The 21,014-nt window shown below is 44.9% G+C and overlaps 2 pseudogenes; one reads left to right on the forward strand and one right to left on the reverse strand.

Annotated features, from left to right (window-relative positions):
- Window positions 1–16,835: 16,835 nt before the first annotated feature.
- On the reverse strand, window positions 16,836–16,954 carry LOC134947044 (5S ribosomal RNA; annotated as a pseudogene).
- A 2,229-nt stretch (window positions 16,955–19,183) lies between these two features.
- Window positions 19,184–19,302, forward strand: LOC134947045 (5S ribosomal RNA; annotated as a pseudogene).
- Window positions 19,303–21,014: the final 1,712 nt, after the last annotated feature.

Here is a 21,014-nt window from a genome sequence, read left to right on the forward strand (position 1 = left end):
CCTTTTGTACATGTCGATGATAAGCACTGTCAACCTTTTACATGTTGACCTAATGACCATATTGATCTCTTGACCATGTCGACCTAATGCATGTCTACCATTTGTGGTTGACCTAATGACTGTCTACTTTTTCATTGTTGACTTATAGACCGGATACCCAATATACTGTACCGCATGAGTGGGTAAATGTGCTCAATATCATTGGCAGGTAATTGTGCTGGACACCACAGGAGCATAACTGTGCCAGACACCTATGCTGGACACCACAGATGGGTAACTGTGCTGCAGACCACAGCTGGGTAACTTTGCTGGACTACTGCTGCATAAAAGAGAAGGATCAGGGGGTGCACAAGGATAGATAAGTATAAGATCAACTTCATTATTGTATAAGTGAGTGTGTTTTTGTTTTTTATCTCCTGTTCTCTCTGTCCTTCTTTTTCTCCCCTTGTCCTTGTTTATTTTGTATTATCAATTACTGTCCTATTGTTGTATATTGTTTATCATCACAGCTAGTCTATAGTACTGTATTGCATTACATAGATTGTTTTTCTTTTTCTTCTTTTCTTCTGAAGGTAACAGGGAGTTAAGGGGGGTACTGACGGAGCGATATTCTAAGCAATCTGACTAGATTGCTTAGAATATGAGCATTATCGCTCCGTGTGTACCCCCTACAGCGATAGCGATGGCAAGCCCCGCGCATCGCTATCACTGCTGCTAGATTGGCCTGCATGCAGGCCAATCTAGCGGGTCGCTCACTTCACCCGCTGGGTGAAGTGAGCGCCCCCCCGTCTCCCCCGCACGCTCAGCACAGATCTCGCTGTGCTGAGCGCCGGGAGAGATGTGTGCTGAGCGGTTCGCTCAGCACACATCTCTCCTGCATTGGCCCGTATATATGGGCCTTTAGACCTAACAAACAATATGGGTGGGGCTGTGTTTGGGGATCTCACTCAGTGCATGTCGTGCAAGATGTACGTGCACCTGGGGCAACCTTCCCAGTGTGATTACATCTGCACGAGATGTGTGTGAACGGTTGCCCTGGAAGCCCAGGTAACTGATCTAGAGCAAACCGTTACGCTGCTGCGGAAGATTCGCAATCTCGAGCAAGGCTTAGACAGAATGGTGAAGGAGTGGCGGGAGGGGTCACCGGTAGATGAGGATGACCAGGCAGCTAGCTGGGTCACAGTTAGAAGGAAGAAAAAGAGGGCGAGGCTCGACATCTCTGAACTACCAAACCTGAACAAATTCACCCGATTGGACGAGAATTCGTTGGGTGGTAGTGAGGAAATGACGGTGCCAGAGGAGACTGTTCCATCTAGCAACCAGAGGAGCAGTCCCTCTGGCGCAGTTGGGATAAAAGATAGTGATGTGGTGGTAGGGGATTCCATTATCAGGAAGATAGATAGGGCCATCTGCTACCGAGACCGTGATCGCCATACAGTCTGTTGTCTCCCAGGTGCGGCACATCGCGGACCGGGTAGATAGATTGTTGGCAGGGGCTGGGAATGACCCGGCGGGCTTGGTGCATGTTCGCACCAACGACAAAGTTAGTGGAAGGTGGGATTTCCTTAAGAAAGACTATAGGGACTTAGGCAAGAAACTTAAGGCAAGGACATCTAAGGTAATATTCTCTGAAATATTATCCGTGCCACGTGCTAGCCCAGGGAGACAGAGGGAGATTAGGGAGGTAAATGTGTGGCTTAGGGATTGTTGCAGGAAAGAGGGGTTTGTGTTCCTGGAACACTGGGCGGACTTCTCAGTCAGGCGCCATCTTTTTTGTTGTGATGTATTGCACCTGAATGAGGAGGGGCAGCGGTTCTGGAGGGAAGGATGGTTAGAAGGTTGGAGGAGATTTTAAACTAGGTGCCTGGGGGGAGGGAAAGAGCTAGAAACTACGGGTCATGCAGTGAGAATAGTGGGGATGGTGTTAGTGAGCGAAAGGGGGGAGTAGTAGGGGGGAGGGAAAGAGCAGACGGCAAGGGTATTAACATGGGTATTAAAAAAGGTTTTACCAAAACGCTAACTAATAACAATTACGGATCATCGTTGCTGCGTAAAGAGAATGATGTCCCTAGCACAAGGGGAAATACTTATCTTAATTGTATGTATGTAAATGCTAGAAGCCTTACAGGTAAAAAGGGCGAACTAGAAATCCTTGCAGCAAGCAAAAAGTATGTTATTATAGGCATTACTGAAACTTGGCGAGACGAATCTCATGATTGGACAATAAATCTAGAGGGTTATACGCTGTTCAGGAGATACAGATTAAATAAATGGTGTGGAGGGTTATGTCTTTACGTAAAGCCGTTTTTAAAACCTGATATATGGAAAGATATTCAAGAGGGGACTGTAAATACTGTTGAGACGTTATGGGTAGAAATTGCATGCAGGGGTATAGGAATAAAAAAGTTAGTGTTGGGGTTATGCTACAGGCTGCCTGGTATTAATGTGTCTGATGAGGAATTGTTACTGAAGCAAATTGAAAGAGCAGCAGGAGTAGGAGACATAGTAGTGATGGGAGATTTTAACTATCCAAAGATAAACTGGAAACATGATTCATGTGATACTGCTAGGGGTAATATGTTTTCTCTGACGTCCTAGTGGATGCTGGGGACTCCGTCAGGACCATGGGGAATAGCGGCTCCGCAGGAGACAGGGCACAAAATTTAAAAGTTTGACCACTAGGTGGTGTGTACTGGCTCCTCCCCCTATGACCCTCTTCCAAGCCTCAGTTAGGTTTTTGTGCCCGTCCGAGCAGGGTGCAATCTAGGTGGCTCTCATAAAGAGCTGCTTAGAGTAAAAGTTTTGATAGTTTTATTATTTTCAGTGAGTCCTGCTGGCAACAGGCTCACTGCAACGAGGGACCTAGGGGAGAAGAAGTGAACTCACCTGCGTGCAGGATGGATTTGCTTCTTAGGCTACTGGACACTAGCTCCAGAGGGACGATCACAGGTACAGCCTGGATGGGTCACCGGAGCCGCGCCGCCGACCCCCTTGCAGATGCCGAAGTAAGAAGAGGTCCAGAAACCGGCGGCTGAAGGCTTTTCAGTCTTCATGAGGTAGCGCACAGCACTGCAGCTGTGCGCCATTGCGCTCAGGCACACTTCACACCGGCGGTCACTGAGGGTGCAGGGCGCTGGGGGGGGCGCCCTGGGCAGCAATGTTAATACCTTTCTGGCTAAAAAGAATACATCACATATAGTCCATGAGGCTATATGGATGTATTTCACCCCTGCCAGGTCTCAGAAAAACCGGGAGAAGAGCCCGCCGGAATAGGGGGCGGGGCCTATCTCCTCAGCACACAGCGCCATTTTCCTACACAGCTCCGCTGCTAGGAAGGCTCCCAGGCTCTCCCCTGCACTGCACTACAGAAACAGGGTAAAAAACAGAGAGGGGGGGCATTTTTTGGCGATATTATATATATTTAAGCAGCTATAAGGAAACAACACTTATATAAGGTTGTTCCTATATAATTATAGCGCTTTGGTGTGTGCTGGCAAACTCTCCCTCTGTCTCCCCAAAGGGCTAGTGGGGTCCTGTCTTCTATCAGAGCATTCCCTGTGTGTCTGCTGTGTGTCGGTACGTGTGTGTCGACATGTATGAGGACGATGTTGGTGTGGAGGCGGAGCAATTGCCGGTAATGGTGATGTCACCCCCTAGGGAGTCGACACCGGAATGGATGGCTTTGTTTATGGAATTACGTGATAATGTCAGCACGCTGCAAAAGTCGGTTGACGACATGAGACGACCGGCAAACCAGTTAGTACCTGTACAGGCGTCTCAAACACCGTCAGGGGCTGTAAAACGCCCTTTGCCTCAGTCGGTCGACACAGACCCAGACACGGACACCGAATCTAGTGTCGACGGTGAAGAAACGAACGTATTTTCCAGTAGGGCCACACGTTATATGATCACGGCAATGAAGGAGGCTTTGCATATCTCTGATACTGCAAGTACCACAAAAAGGGGTATTATGTGGGGTCTGAAAAAACTACCTGTAGTTTTTCCTGAATCAGAGGAATTGAATGACGTGTGTGTGATGAAGCGTGGGTTACCCCTGATAAAAAACTGCTAATTTCAAAGAAGTTATTGGCGTTATACCCTTTCCCGCCAGAGGTTAGGGCGCGCTGGGAAACACCCCCTAGGGTGGACAAGGCGCTCACACGTTTATCCAAACAAGTGGCGTTACCGTCTCCTGATACGGCCGCCCTCAAGGATCCAGCTGATAGGAGGCTGGAAAATACTCTAAAAAGTATATACACACATACTGGTGTTATACTGCGACCAGCAATCGCCTCAGCCTGGATGTGCAGTGCTGGGGTGGCTTGGTCGGATTCCCTGACTGAAAATATTGATACCCTGGATAGGGACAGTATTTTATTGACTATAGAGCAATTAAAGGATGCATTCCTTTATATGCGAGATGCACAGAGGGATATCTGCACTCTGGCATCAAGAGTAAGTGCGATGTCCATATCTGCCAGAAGAAGTCTATGGACACGACAGTGGTCAGGCGATGCGGATTCCAAACGGCATATGGAAGTATTGCCGTATAAAGGGGAGGAATTATTTGGGGTCGGTCTATCGGATTTGGTAGCCACGGCAACAGCCGGGAAGTCCACCTTTTTACCTCAAGTCCCCTCCCAGCAGAAAAAGACGCAGTCTTTTCAGCCGCAGTCCTTTCGTTCCTATAAGAACAAGCGAGCAAAAGGACATTCATATTTGCCCCGAGGCAAAGGAAAGGGTAAGAGACTGCAGCAAGCAGCCCCTTCCCAGGAGCAGAAGTCCTCCCTGGCTTCTGCAAAGGCCTCAGCATGACGCTGGGACCTTACAAGCGGACTCAGGAGCGGTGGGGGGTCACCTCAAGAATTTCAGCGCACAGTGGGCTCACTCGCAGGTGGACCCCTGGATCCTGCAAGTAGTATCTCAGGGTTACAGGTTGAAATTCGAGAAGTCTCCCCCTCGCCGGTTCCTAAAATCTGCTTTGCCAACGTCTCCCTCAGACAGGGCGACGGTATTGGAAGCCATTCACAAGCTGTATTCTCAGCAGGTGATAATCAAGGTACCCCTTCTACAACAGGGAAAGGGGTATTACTCCACGCTATTTGTGGTACCGAAGCCGGACGGCTCGGTAAGACCTATTCTAAATCTGAAATCTCTGAACCTGTACATACAAAAATTCAAGTTCAAGATGGAGTCACTCAGAGCAGTGATAGCGAATCTGGAAGAAGGGGATTTTATGGTGTCCTTGGACATCAAGGATGCTTACCTTCATGTCCCAATTTGCCCTTCACACCAAGGGTACCTCAGGTTCGTGGTACAAAACTGTCATTATCAGTTTCAGACGCTGCCGTTTGGATTGTCCACGGCACCCAGGGTCTTTACCAAGGTAATGGCCGAAATGAGGATCCTTCTTCGAAGAGAAGGCGTATTAATTATCCCTTACTTGGACGATCTCCTGATAAGGGCAAGATCCAGAGAACAGCTGGAGGTCGGAGTAGCACTAACTCAAGTAGTGCTCCAACAGCACGGGTGGATTCTGAATTTTCCAAAATCCCAACTGATCCCGACGACACGTCTGCTGTTCCTAGGGATGATTCTGGACACTGTTCAGAAAAAGGTATTTCTTCCGGAGGAGAAAGCCAGGGAGTTATCCGAACTCGTCAGGAACCTCCTAAAACCAGGGACAGTGTCTGTGCATCAATGCACAAGAGTCCTGGAAAAAAGGGTCTCTCTGCTATGGTGGTTGCAGAGTGCTCATCTGTTAGAGGGCCGCAGATTCGGCATACAGAACTGGGTCCTAGTGACCACGGATGCCAGCCTGAGAGGCTGGGGAGCGGTCACACAAGGAAGAAACTTCCAGGGCGTGTGGTCAAGCCTGGAAACGTCTCTTCACATAAATATACTGGAACTAAGAGCAATCTACAATGCTCTAAGCCTGGCAAACCCTCTGCTTCAGGGTCAGCCGGTGTTGATCCAGTCGGACAACATCACGGCAGTCGCCCACGTAAACAGACAGGGCGGCACAAGAAGCAGGAGGGCAATGGCAGAGGCTGCAAGGATTCTTCGCTGGGCGGAAAATCATGTGATAGCACTGTCAGCAGTGTTCATCCCGGGAGTGGACAACTGGGAAGCAGACTTCCTCAGCAGACACGATCTTCACCCGGGAGAGTGGGGACTTCATCCAGAAGTCTTCCACATGATTGTAGTCCATTGGGAAAGACCAATGGTGGACATGAGGGCGTCCCGCCTCAACAAAAAACTGGACAGGTATTGCGCCAGGTCAAGAGACCCTCAGGCAATAGCTGTGGACGCTCTGGTAACACCATGGGTGTACCAGTCAGTGTATGTGTTTCCTCCTCTGCCTCTCATACCCAAGGTACTGAGAATTATACGGCAAAGGGGAGTAAGAACGATACTAGTGGCTCCGGACTGGCCAAGAAGGACTTGGTACCCGGAACTTCAGGAGATGCTCACGGAAGATCCGTGGCCTCTACCTCTAAGAAGGGACCTGCTTCAGCAGGGACCGTGTCTATTCCAAGACTTACCGCGGCTGCGTTTGACGGCATGGCGGTTGAACGCCGGATCCTAAGGGAAAAAGGCATTCCGGAGGAGGTCATCCCTACCCTGGTCAAAGCCAGGAAGGAGGTGACTGCACAACATTATCACCGCATTTGTATAAAATATGTTGCATGGTGTGAGGCCAGAAAGGCCCCGACAGAGGAATTTCAACTGGGTCGATTCCTACATTTCCTGCAAACAGGATTATCTATGGGCCTCAAATTAGGGTCCATTAAGGTTCAAATTTCGGCCCTGTCGATTTTCTTCCAGAAAGAATTGGCTTCAGTTCCTGAAGTCCAGACTTTTGTAAAAGGAGTACTACATATACAGCCCCCGGTTGTGCCCCCAGTGGCACCGTGGGATCTCAATGTAGTTTTGGATTTTCTCAAATCCCATTGGTTTGAGCCACTCAAATCGGTAGATTTGAAATATCTTACATGGAAAGTAACCATGCTACTGGCCCTGGCTTCAGCCAGGAGAGTGTCGGAATTGGCGGCTTTATCGTATAAAAGCCCATATCTGATTTTCCATTCGGACAGGGCAGAATTGAGGACGCGTCCTCATTTTCTGCCTAAGGTGGTATCAGCGTTTCACCTGAACCAGCCTATTGTGGTGCCTGCGGCTACTAGCGATTTGGAGGATTCCAAGTTGCTGGACGTTGTCAGAGCATTGAAAATATATATTTCAAGGACGGCTGGAGTCAGAAAATCTGACTCGCTGTTTATACTGTATGCACCCAACAAGCTGGGTGCTCCTGCTTCTAAGCAGACGATTGCTCGTTGGATTTGTAGCACAATTCAACTGGCACATTCTGTGGCAGGCCTGCCACAGCCTAAATCTGTCAATGCCCACTCCACAAGGAAGGTGGGCTCATCTTGGGCGGCTGCCCGAGGGGTCTCGGCATTACAACTCTGCCGAGCAGCTACGTGGTCAGGGGAGAACACGTTTGTAAAATTCTACAAATTTGATACCCTGGCTAAGGAGGACCTGGAGTTCTCTCATTCGGTGCTGCAGAGTCATCCGCACTCTCCCGCCCGTTTGGGAGCTTTGGTGTAATCCCCATGGTCCTGACGGAGTCCCCAGCATCCACTAGGACGTCAGAGAAAATAAGAATTTACTCACCGGTAATTCTATTTCTCGTAGTCCGTAGTGGATGCTGGGCGCCCATCCCAAGTGCGGATTGTCTGCAATACTTGTACATAGTTATTGTTACAAAAAAATCGGGTTGTTTATTGTTGTGAGCCATCTTTTCAGAGGCTCCTACGTTATCATACTGTTAACTGGGTTCAGATCACAAGTTGTACGGTGTGATTGGTGTGGCTGGTATGAGTCTTACCCGGGATTCAAAATCCTTCCTTATTGTGTACGCTCGTCCGGGCACAGTATCCTAACTGAGGCTTGGAAGAGGGTCATAGGGGGAGGAGCCAGTACACACCACCTAGTGGTCAAACTTTTAAATTTTGTGCCCTGTCTCCTGCGGAGCCGCTATTCCCCATGGTCCTGACGGAGTCCCCAGCATCCACTACGGACTACGAGAAATAGAATTACCGGTGAGTAAATTCTTATTTTTAAATACTCTAAATGATAACTACATAGTTCAAGTAATCAATGAACAAACTAGGTGCATTGCAATCTTAGACCTGGTATTAACAAACAATGGGAAATTGGTATCAAATATTATAGTAGGGGAGCCCATAGGAAATAGCGACCACAATATGGTCACATTCAATATCAGTTTTCATAAGCAGTCCTATACTAGCTGAACTTGGACTCTAAACTTTAGCAAAGCCAACTTTGACATGATGAGGGAAGCTTTAAGGGACATTGAATGGGAAATTTTGTTTCAAGGAAAACATACTACGGAGAAGTGGGATGTATTAAAATCACTGCTAGTTAAAAATATGTGCAAATGTATTCCCACGAGCAGCAAAAAAAGGAATAAAAATCCCAAACCAATGTGGCTTAGTAAAAAGATAAAGGAACCAATGGGCAAAAAAAGGCGAGCATTCAAAAAAATACAAATCTAACGGGAATGCTGAGTCATTTCAGCACTATAAGAATTGTAACAAAATATGCAAAAAATAAATAAAAGCGGCTAAAGTAGAAACTGAAAAACTAGTAGCAAAGGAAAGCAAAGCGAATCCCCAAATTTTTTTTATAGCAGTAGCAATAGTTTAAAGAAGAAGAGCATAGGCCCTTTAAAGACAAGTTGGGAGTCTTAATCAAAAATGAAAATGACATAGCGGACAAACGAAATGAGTTTTTTTCAACAGTATTTACAAGAGAGGACCAAATGCAGGGACTAACACACAATCTCAACAAATATAATGTCCCACTGCTAAGTGCTTATTTAAGAGGAGGTAGTCTGTGACTGATTAAAAATGTTTAAGATTAATAAGTCACCGGGTCCCGATGGAATTCACCCAAAGGTTCTTATGGAGCTTCACTCTGAACTTGCAAGGCCGCTATTTTTGATCTTTAAAGATTCAGTTATATCAGGTATGTTTACCAAAGACTGGCGTATAGCGGAAGTAGTGCCAATATTTAAAAAGGGAAGTAAAGCTGAACCAGTTAGTCTTACATCTATAGTGGGGAAAGTATTGGAAGGTATTCAAGGGACAGAGCCGGCCTTAGCTATAGGCAGGCTAGGCATTTGCCTAGGGCATCCAAGCATGTCTAGGGGCATCCAAGCATGTCCCTGCAGTATCTCATGTTGGGAGGGACAGTCTGCAAACTATCTGTTACTTTCCAAATGTATTCAATCAGTACTGGTATACACTGCTGTTTACATTTGTCAAATAAAAATGCACACTCTCCCTTAAAGTTCTTTAAACTCCCTCTGACATGCTTGAATGCCCCTGACTTGTGAGATCTCAGACAGACAGCAGAAGCCCAGTAACTGCAATTCCTAGACCTGTGACATTTTCACTGACTATATAAGGTTATTACTAAATGGCTCCTTATGATACCACATGTGTATTTGGAAGATTGCTTCACATTAATCTGACATCACCTATACTGTTTGTGCACATGGGGGAGGGGGACCCTGCCATCCTGTGTGTGTCCCTTATCCCTGTGCAAACCCCAGGTGTCTGCAGGGACATAACATGGGCATGTGTTCTCCCCACACTTCATTTCCTAGTCAGTCCATGCCGTAAAATTCCCCTGCCAGGATGGTATACCATGTGAGGTCACATCCCTTGTACGGGTGCCCCTTTAACGGGTGCGAGTGCAAACACGCACCCACCCACCCATCCTGCCATTCCCTATCTCACAAAACGCAGTCACGGATCCTGGGAGCTGCATGGGCGCACACACTGACTGCAAGCACGCCAGCAAACAAAAGTAAGTTTTATCAAAAAAGCTACAAGTATTACTAATGTGGGGCATACGTGTAAGGTGCATTACTGTGTGGAATTATGTGTATTATGGGCATTACTGTGTGCCATTATGCAGGGTTGAACAGGCCCACAGGGTAACCCCCCGGTGGGCCCCACTGCCTCAGTGTTCCTGCGTCAGATGCAGAACTAGCGGCGGTGCTAGGGGGCACCAGACAAAATTTTGCCTAGTGCATCAAATTGGCTAGGGCCGGCTCTGCTAAGGGATAGTATTCAGAAGTTCCTTGAAGCCAATAAGGTCATTAAAAGGAATCAACATGGATTTGTGAAGGACAGATCATGTCAAACCAACGTACTTGGCTTTTATGAGACAGTAAGTGCGAACATTGATCAGGGTAAGGAGGTGGATGTAATCTTTTTAGATTTTGCCAAAGCTTTCGACACTGTACCACACATGCGAATTATCTATAACCTACAAGAAATAGGGCTAGGAAGTGCAATATGCACTTGGGTCAGAAATTGGTTAGATAATAGGGAGCAGCGCGTTGTGGTTAATCAATCATTTTCAAATTGGACTGAAGCGCTAAGTGGTGTGCCACAAGGGTCTGTACTTGGACCACTATTGTTCAACATTTTCATTAACGACCTAACAGTAGGTCTAGAGAGCATGGTGTCAATTTTTGCAGGCGATACCAAATTGTGTAAGGTTATAAATACGAGGGGGGGGGGGGGGGGATGCTGAGTCTCTTCAGAACGACTTACTTAAACTAAAATCTCTTTTAGTGGGCCCCTTTTATTTTAAAAAAAACTATTTAACATATCAGTTTAAATTAGGCCACAGGCAAAAATTCACTTTGTGGTTAAGTCCAAATTGATTAATGTTATGATTGCAGTCCTTAATAGATGTGTAATGTTTGTGTGTGTTATTTGAAAACACACTTTCAGCCTCCTCTGTGTCTCTCTCTTGTCGCCGACTCTTCGGTGGAGCTGTACACTGCAGCAGCTGTAGTGGGGGAAAAAACGCATTTAGGGAGTCTATTCATGATGCAGTAAAAAGAGTGGAGAAAAGGACCAGTGGTAAAGTTGCCCATGGCTACCACTCAGCTTCAAAGGAAGACTTTATCAAATACATTCTATAAAATGTAAGGGAGATGCTGATTGGTTGCCATGGGCAACTTCTCCACTGGTCTGTTTCTCCACTATTTTCACTGCTTCATGAATAGACCCCTTAGTCATGTTGCAAAGGTATTATTATTTAAAAAAAAATCATGATGCATTCTACAGTAACAGTGAACCCTTACATACTGTAATGTACAAATAGCCTCGCCAACACTAAAAGACTGGTCAGTGTGTTTGCCAGACACAACTGGTGAGGAATTGAGCTGGACACCACAGGTGGTAGCTGTGCTAGACCCCACAGATGGGTAACTGCTAGACACCATGGGTGAATAACTGTGCTGGATACTCTGGGTGTGTAGCTGAACAACATGGATGGGTAACTGTGCTGGAAACCACAGTCCAATGACTGTGCTTGACTCCATGGGTGGGTAACTGTGCAGGGCACTGTGTGAGTGTGAGTGTGTGTGTGTGTGTGTGTGTGTGTGGGGGGGGGGTGTAACTGTGTTGGACACCAGAGATGAGTATCTGTGCTAGACACCAGAGATGGGTAACTGTGCTGGACACCATAGATGGGTAACTGTGCTGGTGTCAGATCTGTTTGTTTTGTGAACCTGGAGTCTATGTGAAGTCTGTGCGGGTAAGTGGAGGACTATGTGTGTAACTGGCTTGTCTGAGGCTAGTGAGATGTAGAAGTAAAGCGCAATCCCTGACCGGGAGTCGAACCCGGGTCTCGGCAGAAGGAGCCGTATCGTAACCACTGGAGCACCAGGGACTTTGGTGTTGATGACTGGATGGTGAATGTACTGTAGTAGGGAGGAGTGTAGCAGGAGATTAGCTGACTGAGAACTGTATGTAGATAATATGACACTCCTTACTTGGTGAAAATCCCGGTATGCTTGAGTTGCAGAATCCGGAAGGGTGATGGTCGAGAATTACAAGACTGATGATGAGCAGGGTTCGGCTGAAACAAATGATGAAAGGGGTTCGGCTGGAAGCGATGATGACACTACTGGATAGGAACCGGATTGGTGTGCTGACCGGGCTGAAACCGGGATAATAACACTTCTGGATGGGACCTAGACTGGAATGCAACTGGACTGGACTCCTTGCAACCGGACTGGAAGCGCACTGGAGTGCAACCGGATGCTGAGTCTCTTCAGAACGACTTACTTAAACTAGAAGCATGGGCAGCCAAATGGAGAATGAGCTTTAATACAGACAAGTGTAAGGTAATGCACTGTGAACAAAAATTACACCTACATACTAAATGGGGTAATAGTAGGGGATTCTGTACTGGAAAAAGACTTAGGTGTTCACATAGATAGCAAACTAAGCAGCAGTACCCAAAGTAGGATTGCAGCAATGAAGGCTAACAAGGTATTAGCATGTATAAAGCGGGGAATTGATGCAATGGATGAGAGTGTTATACTCCCATTATATAAATCACTAGTGAGGCCACATCTTGAATACTGTGCACAATTTGGGGCACCATACTACAAAAAGGATATCCTGGAGCTAGAAAAGATTCAGAGGTGGGCAACCAAACTAATTAAGGGCATGGACACACTGGAATACGAGGAAAGGCTTGCAAGGCTAGGCATATTTACACTGGAAAAGAGGAGACTAAGAGGGGACATGATCAACATCTACAAATATATAAGGGGACAATACACAGAGCTTGCATGGGACCTGTTTTTGGTAAGATCAGCACAGAGGACACGTGGACACTCGCTTAGGTTAGAGGAGAGGAGATTCCGCACAAAGCGTCAAAAAGGTTTTTTCACAGTGAGGACGATACGTGTTTGGAATTCCCTGCCTGAGAGAGTTGTAATGGCGGACTCAGTCAACACCTTTAAGAATGGGTTAGATAAATTCCTAATGGATAAGGATATCCAGTGTTATGGTGCGTAGTCACGCACTATAGTCATTAAAAAAAAGAGGAATAAAACACAACGGCTGACATCAGCATCGGACAAAATTTAGTCCAAAAATAATACTGCACAGGAGACCACAAATAGGTTGAACTTGATGGACAAATTGTCTTTTATCATCCTTAGATACTATGTTACTATGTTACTATCACGGATGAATTTCTGTGCTAGACGCTATACTGTATGTGTGTAACTGTACTGGACACCATGGGTGGGTAACTCTTTTGGGCATTACAGGTAGTAACTGAACTGGACACTACAGATGAGTATATGTACTGGACCCCATGAGTGGGTAATTGTACTGGACAGCACAGGTGAGTAACTGTGCGGGACACCATCGGTGGTTAACTGTACTGGACATAATAGGTGTGTTAGTGTGCTGGACACCAAGGGTGGATCGCTGCTGGACACCATGGGTTAGTAATGTAGCTGTACACCACGTGTGAGTAACTGTTTTGTACACCACAAGTGGTAACTGTACTGGACATCATAGATGGGCAACTGTGCTGGACACCATGGGTGGAAAATTTGCCTGTGCACCATGGGTGTTTATCTGTACTGGAAAACACAGATGGTTACTGTGATAAACACCATAGCTGGGTTACCCATGTGTGGGTAACTGTGCTGGACACCATGGCCGGGATGTAATGGGAGCCGAGTATGAGCTGAGTTTGCAAAATGTCTGATTTTTCCGTAAAAGTCAGACATTTTGCAAACCTGGCCAGTATAATGGCGTCCAAATACATGTAAGGTAGGATGTTTTTTACTCTTAAAGATAGCAGCCAGCCAAAAGTTGGATCCAGATGCTTTGTCCATGTTAAACATACAACTTGGCCTATATAATGGAGTCCGATTTTGGAAATCTCACACAAAACAGCTCTACTTTGGACATAAATAGACCTGTTTTTTTTTTTTACAAGTTATGTTGGTCAATGTTGAATAATAAATTACAGCACATTTACTGTACAACAAATAAACATGTTTAAAATTATTTCTAACTTTAAAAGCAAACATACTTTGAACTCTCAAAATAGTCTGTGTACTGTACATGTCAATTTTACTAATTGTTCCCCCCTGAAAATGCGTCTGATTCACAAACGGATGTATAAGGACACACAGGCAGCTTTTACTGATTAAAATGATATGTGGTATGCCTTTATTCTGTTTGTAATAGCAACTGTATATGCATACAAAATGTTATGCTACAGTGTTTTCCAGCAAAACACTGTAACATAATTTGGTATGCTGATACAACCGCTGTTACACACAGAATATAGTCATGCCATATATCATTTTAATCAGCATAAGCTTGTGATTCCCAATACATCCCTTTGTGAATAAGATGCATTTTCCGGGGAAATTTTTTTCAAAAACACGTACTTTGCGTCTGTTAAGCCTGACTGCAGCAAAGATGTAGCAGCACACATTTGTACATGTAAGTGTAAATAAACATTAAAATAAGTCGTGTTAGGTTAGGTCTAATGTTCACCCTAAATCCTGTTTTTAAATGTGTTTTAATTAGTGATGAGCGGGTTCGGATCCTCGGAATCCGACCCGCCCGAACTTCACGTTTTTTTTACACGGGTCCGAGCGACTCGGATCCTCCCGCCTTGCTCGGTTAACCCGAGCGCGCCCGAACGTCATCATCCCGCTGTCGGATTCTCGCGAGACTCGGATTCTATATAAGGAGCCGCGCGTCGCCGCCATTTTCACACGTGCATTGAGATTGATAGGGAGTGGACGTGGCTGGCGTCCTCTCCGAGTCCGTTGTATTATATTAGAACTTAGTTAGTTATAATTGTGGGGAGGATTGGGGACGGGGAGCAGCTGTTAGGGAGTACAGTGCAGGGTTTTGAGTTTAATCCGTTGTTTCTCTGCCTGAAAAAAAACGCTCCACCATATCTGTGCTCACTCAGAGTGCTGCACTGCTGCATGATATATCTGTGCTGAGTGCACTGCTCACACTGCCTAATTGTGGGGACTGGGGAGCAGTTATAGCAGGAGTACAGTGCACAGTTTTGCTGACAGTGACCACCAGTCCAGTATACGTTTGTCTGCCTGAAAAACACTGTGGTGTTTTTTTTTTTTCTTTCTTCATGCTAGTTTGTTTAGCAGTCTGCTGACACTGCAGTGTCCACCAGGTCCGTTATACAGTATATTATATCTATAATTAAGCATTAAGCAGCAGTACGGTAGGCCACGGCTGTACCTACCTCTGTGTCGACTCGTCACTCGTCGTCTATAAGTAATACTATCCATCCATCTACATTGTATACCTGTGGTGTTTTTTTTTTCTTTCTTCATACTAGTTTAGCAGTCTGCTGCTGACACTGTCCACCAGGTCCGTTATACAGTATATTATATTTATATATAAGCACTAAGCAGCAGTACGGTAGGCCACGGCTGTACCTACCTCTGTGTCGTCACTCGTCCATAAGTATAAGTAATACTATACTATCCATCCATCTACATTGTATACCTGTGGTGTTTTTTTTTTCTTTCTTCATACTAGTTTAGCAGTCTGCTGACACTGTCCACCAGGTCCGTTATACACACAGTATATTATATTTATATATAAGCACTAAGCAGCAGTACGGTAGGCCACGGCTGTACCTACCTCTGTGTCGTCAGTGCACTCGTCGTCCATAAGTATAAGTAATACTATACTATCCATCCATCTACATTGTATACCTGTGGTGGTTTTTTTTTTCTTTCTTCATACTAGTTTAGCAGTCTGCTGACACTGTCCACCAGGTCCGTTATACAGTATATTATATTTATATATAAGCACTAAGCAGCAGTACGGTAGGCCACGGCTGTACCTACCTCTGTGTCGTCAGTGCACTTGTCGTCCATAAGTATAAGTAATACTATACTATCCATCCATCTACATTGTATACCTGTGTGTTAGGGTCTCCTGCCCTGTGCTGCCACGTCGTCATGGCAACCGGGAGACAAGTGCTAGCGGAGTGACCTGAGCGCAGCTGATACTCCGGTTCGGGTCTTTTGCTGTGCAGTGGTTATAGGCTCTGTGCATGGCAGGGGATCCGGTGCTGGTTTTTGTGCTCACAGTCTGTGAGGTCTGAGTGGGGCGTGGACAGCACCTGCTTTATAAGGCCTCTTCTCAGGGTAAGCAGATGCTGCTGAATCTTTGTTGGTTAGTCAGTTTCTGAAAGTTAGCCAGTACTGTGTAGCTTTGTATTTGTTTGTTGCTTACTGCAAATAGGCCTGGGGATTTGGTATTACACTCTGCCAATCCAGACCTAGCAGTAAGACTGGAGTCAGTCGTTTAGCTTGCTGGGGTTCTGTTACTACTCTGTGAACTTAGCAAGTTTGCGGCTGTATTCTAAGACTTGCCTGTCTAATCCTGTCTCACTGTGCTAGGTGTAACAAAAGGAGAAAAAAGTATGACTCTTGTTTGGGCGCACTCTTGTTGTATCGTGTTGTCTATTGATTAGTGATGTGTATAAAAATATAGTCAAATCTTTATTTCTACTCATAAAATAAATGGGAACTCAGCACAAAAGAAAAAATCAGTGATTAAGTTTAACATAAATGGATAGTAGCATTCCAAATGATGAAACAAAAATTGTATTTTTCTGAAATTAGAAATGTTCAGATCTTATTTTATGCTCAGATAAATGCATATTGGAAGATAGCTACATACCATGCTGCTTCCGTCTGCTAAAGATCTGTACAAACTGTGTTTGTATTGATAAAGCCCTAAGTAGGGATGATTTCAAGTGAGGGACTACACCCTGACTGAGATCTAGCCCTGATAATTCAAGTCCTTATTGGAGATGGAGATGAGATATGAACACAATGAGGTGCTAAGAATAAGTGAAAGTGGTGATCCTGCTGTTAGTGTTATCTCACAGGGAATGCAGCCTTCCTACTGCACTGGGTATTCCCTAGTGGTCGCCCAACTAGGTACTGACCTAGCCCACCTCCGTTTAGCTTCCAAGATCAGACGAGATTGGGCGTGAGCGTAGGGGTATGGTAGTAGGAAGATTTGCCCTGTGCCACTAATGAGAGTGCACCGAAACAGAAGATGGATTGCCCTCTGAGAGGGGAATGGAGGAAAAGAAGAGATGGGGGGGGGGGGGGAAGAAGGAAAGGATAGATATTGGAGCGTGAATCTGCTGTCCTCGTTAGACGGGAGAGACGTGTCCCCAGGGGGACGCGTTCACCAGAATCGTGGATGAGAGTTCACGGAAAAAAGAATTGGATGAAAAAAGAAGAAAAAAAAGGAGAAAAAGAGAAAGAGAGGGAATTGCATGGACATGGGAATCACTGTAATAAATAGCAATATCAAGCAAGAGCCAATCATGCCGTGTGTGAATTTGAGAATGTTAACACTGAGGATATTTGGGCAGGAGGAAGAGAGATATTGAAAAACCTCCTGCTGAGGGTCAAATTACCGGCAGAGGACTTGGTGCAAAATCACACACCACTGCTAGTCCTAAACGTGTACCTTAAATTGTACAGTAAGACGCCAGTAATGGTGAAGACCCTATTGGTCAGCTTTAAAACACACTAGATCATACGCCCAAAGGCATATTGGGTTATACTGAATTCAGTCAAAAGAACCCCATGCAGTTTGTAAATTATCAGATAGTCAACACAATGTATCAAAGACTTATTATGATTGTACTGATTTCAGTCTTCGGACATATATGCAATTTGGTCAGAAAAATATGATATATACAGGACTCAGAATTATAGCACAGTGAAATCATGAAAACACACAGTTTGAGATTTTGGAGCAGATATGGCTGCGTGACCACACAAAATTAAATGTGTGTGTACCTGAGGAAATCTGCATTCATTCAATGAGGGGTTTTACCCGCATCTAACAGAGTAAGGATGAAACATCAAAAATAATATTTGGTGAAACACAACATGGTTACATATCACTAAAAGCTTAATTATAATGCCCCTGGGAAGATCCAGTAGTGTTATGCGATAAAGAGGTCTCACTTAAGCAAATGATAAATAAATTAGAACCAGGAAAATAAATAGTTAAATGCAGGTAAATGTCGAATATCACCCATGCAGTCTTCAGGTGGGAGGGGGTCCGCAGGAAAGAGGGGAAAACGCGTTTCACCCGGTCACGGGCTTGTTCACTTCCATGAAGCAGCTGCTTCATGGAAGTGAACAAGCCCGTGACCGGGTGAAACGCGTTTTCCCCTCTTTCCCCATTTACCTGCATTTAACTATTTATTTTCCTGGTTCTAATTTATTTATCATTTGCTTAAGTGAGACCTCTTTATCGCATAACACTACTGGATCTTCCCAGGGGCATTATAATTAAGCTTTTAGTGATATGTAACCATGTTGTGTTTCACCAAATATTATTTTTGATGTTTCATCCTTACTCTGTTAGATGCGGGTAAAACCCCTCATTGAATGAATGCAGATTTCCTCAGGTACACACACATTTAATTTTGTGTGGTCACGCAGCCATATCTGCTCCAAAATCTCAAACTGTGTGTTTTCATGATTTCACTGTGCTATAATTCTGAGTCCTGTATATATCATATTTTTCTGACCAAATTGCATATATGTCCGAAGACTGAAATCAGTACAATCATAATAAGTCTTTGATACATTGTGTTGACTATCTGATAATTTACAAACTGCATGGGGTTCTTTTGACTGAATTCAGTATAACCCAATATGCCTTTGGGCGTATGATCTAGTGTGTTTTAAAGCTGACCAATAGGGTCTTCACCATTACTGGCGTCTTACTGTACAATTTAAGGTACACGTTTAGGACTAGCAGTGGTGTGTGATTTTGCACCAAGTCCTCTGCCGGTAATTTGACCCTCAGCAGGAGGTTTTTCAATATCTCTCTTCCTCCTGCCCAAATATCCTCAGTGTTAACATTCTCAAATTCACACACGGCATGATTGGCTCTTGCTTGATATTGCTATTTATTACAGTGATTCCCATGTCCATGCAATTCCCTCTCTTTCTCTTTTTCTCCTTTTTTTTCTTCTTTTTTCATCCAATTCTTTTTTCCGTGAACTCTCATCCACGATTCTGGTGAACGCGTCCCCCTGGGGACACGTCTCTCCCGTCTAACGAGGACAGCAGATTCACGCTCCAATATCTATCCTTTCCTTCTTCCCCCCCCCCCCCCCCCCCCCATCTCTTCTTTTCCTCCATTCCCCTCTCAGAGGGCAATCCATCTTCTGTTTCGGTGCACTCTCATTAGTGGCACAGGGCAAATCTTCCTACTACCATACCCCTACGCTCACGCCCAATCTCGTCTGATCTTGGAAGCTAAACGGAGGTGGGCTAGGTCAGTACCTAGTTGGGCGACCACTAGGGAATACCCAGTGCAGTAGGAAGGCTGCATTCCCTGTGAGATAACACTAACAGCAGGATCACCACTTTCACTTATTCTTAGCACCTCATTGTGTTCATATCTCATCTCCATCTCCAATAAGGACTTGAATTATCAGGGCTAGATCTCAGTCAGGGTGTAGTCCCTCACTTGAAATCATCCCTACTTAGGGCTTTATCAATACAAACACAGTTTGTACAGATCTTTAGCAGACGGAAGCAGCATGGTATGTAGCTATCTTCCAATATGCATTTATCTGAGCATAAAATAAGATCTGAACATTTCTAATTTCAGAAAAATACAATTTTTGTTTCATCATTTGGAATGCTACTATCCATTTATGTTAAACTTAATCACTGATTTTTTCTTTTGTGCTGAGTTCCCATTTATTTTATGAGTAGAAATAAAGATTTGACTATATTTTTATACACATCACTAATCAATAGACAACACGATACAACAAGAGTGCGCCCAAACAAGAGTCATACTTTTTTCTCCTTTTGTTACATTTTGCCTTCTCTTTGACTCGGGGCGCACCGCCATATGGACAGATGGGAATAATGTTTATTTAATATTATTGTCCGATTTTTGGTTTAAGTATCATTATCTCATATATATCTAAAAAACAGGCCGGTGCAGGATAAACCTTCCCCCTTTTTGAAAACTCACTGTGCTAGGTGTCAGGGGTCAGTTTAGTGGCAGTAAGCTGAACCTGTGCACTGCAAGTGAGAATTAGGATTGTGGAGACTCTCCTTGTGTCTATCATTCCATCTCTGACCAAGGAGTTTACTGCCACACCCGTTGGTAACCCTTTAGGGTTTTGCTGTTGCCCTTAGCAACAGCATTTCGGGTTCTCTACGTATTAAAACACAACATCTTGCTTTTCCCATCTGAGCAGTTCTAATACAAGGGAGATACCCAGTTCCTTAGCCTCTGGGCTTCTCTGTTCACTTTGTGTGTATTTTGTTAACCTATCACCTTCTGTGTACGTTATGTCATATTCCCCAGTCTGTCTGTAAGTCCATTTGTTTTGCATAACAGTTCAAACACCAGTACATTCCTGCAGGCACTGGAGTGCATAACAGTCCTGACACCAGTACTTTCCTGCAGGCACTGGTGTGCATAACACTGTGGTGGTTTTTTTTTCTTTCTTCATACTAGTTTAGCAGTCTGCTGACACTGTCCACCAGGTCCGTTATACAGTATATTATATTTATATATAAGCACTAAGCAGCAGTACGGTAGGCCACGGCTGTACCTACCTCTGTGTCGTCACTCGTCGTCCATAAGTATAAATAATACTATACTATCCATCCATCTACATTGTATACCTGTGGTTTTTTTTTTTTCTTTCTTCATACTAGTTTAGCAGTCTGCTGCTGACACTGTCCACCAGGTCCGTTATACAGTATATTATATTTATATATAAGCACTAAGCAGCAGTACGGTAGGCCACGGCTGTACCAACCTCTGTGTCGTCACTCGTCGTCCATAAGTATAAGTAATACTATACTATCCATCCATCTACATTGTATACCTGTGGTGTTTTTTTTTTCTTTCTTCATACTAGTTTAGCAGTCTGCTGCTGACACTGTCCACCAGGTCCGTTATACAGTATATTATATTTATATATAAGCACTAAGCAGCAGTACGGTAGGCCACGGCTGTACCTACCTCTGTGTCGTCACTCGTCGCCCATAAGTATAAGTAATACTA

The sequence above is a fragment of the Pseudophryne corroboree genome, chromosome 7 (genome assembly GCF_028390025.1).
Source record: "Pseudophryne corroboree isolate aPseCor3 chromosome 7, aPseCor3.hap2, whole genome shotgun sequence".
NCBI lineage: Eukaryota > Metazoa > Chordata > Amphibia > Anura > Myobatrachidae > Pseudophryne > Pseudophryne corroboree.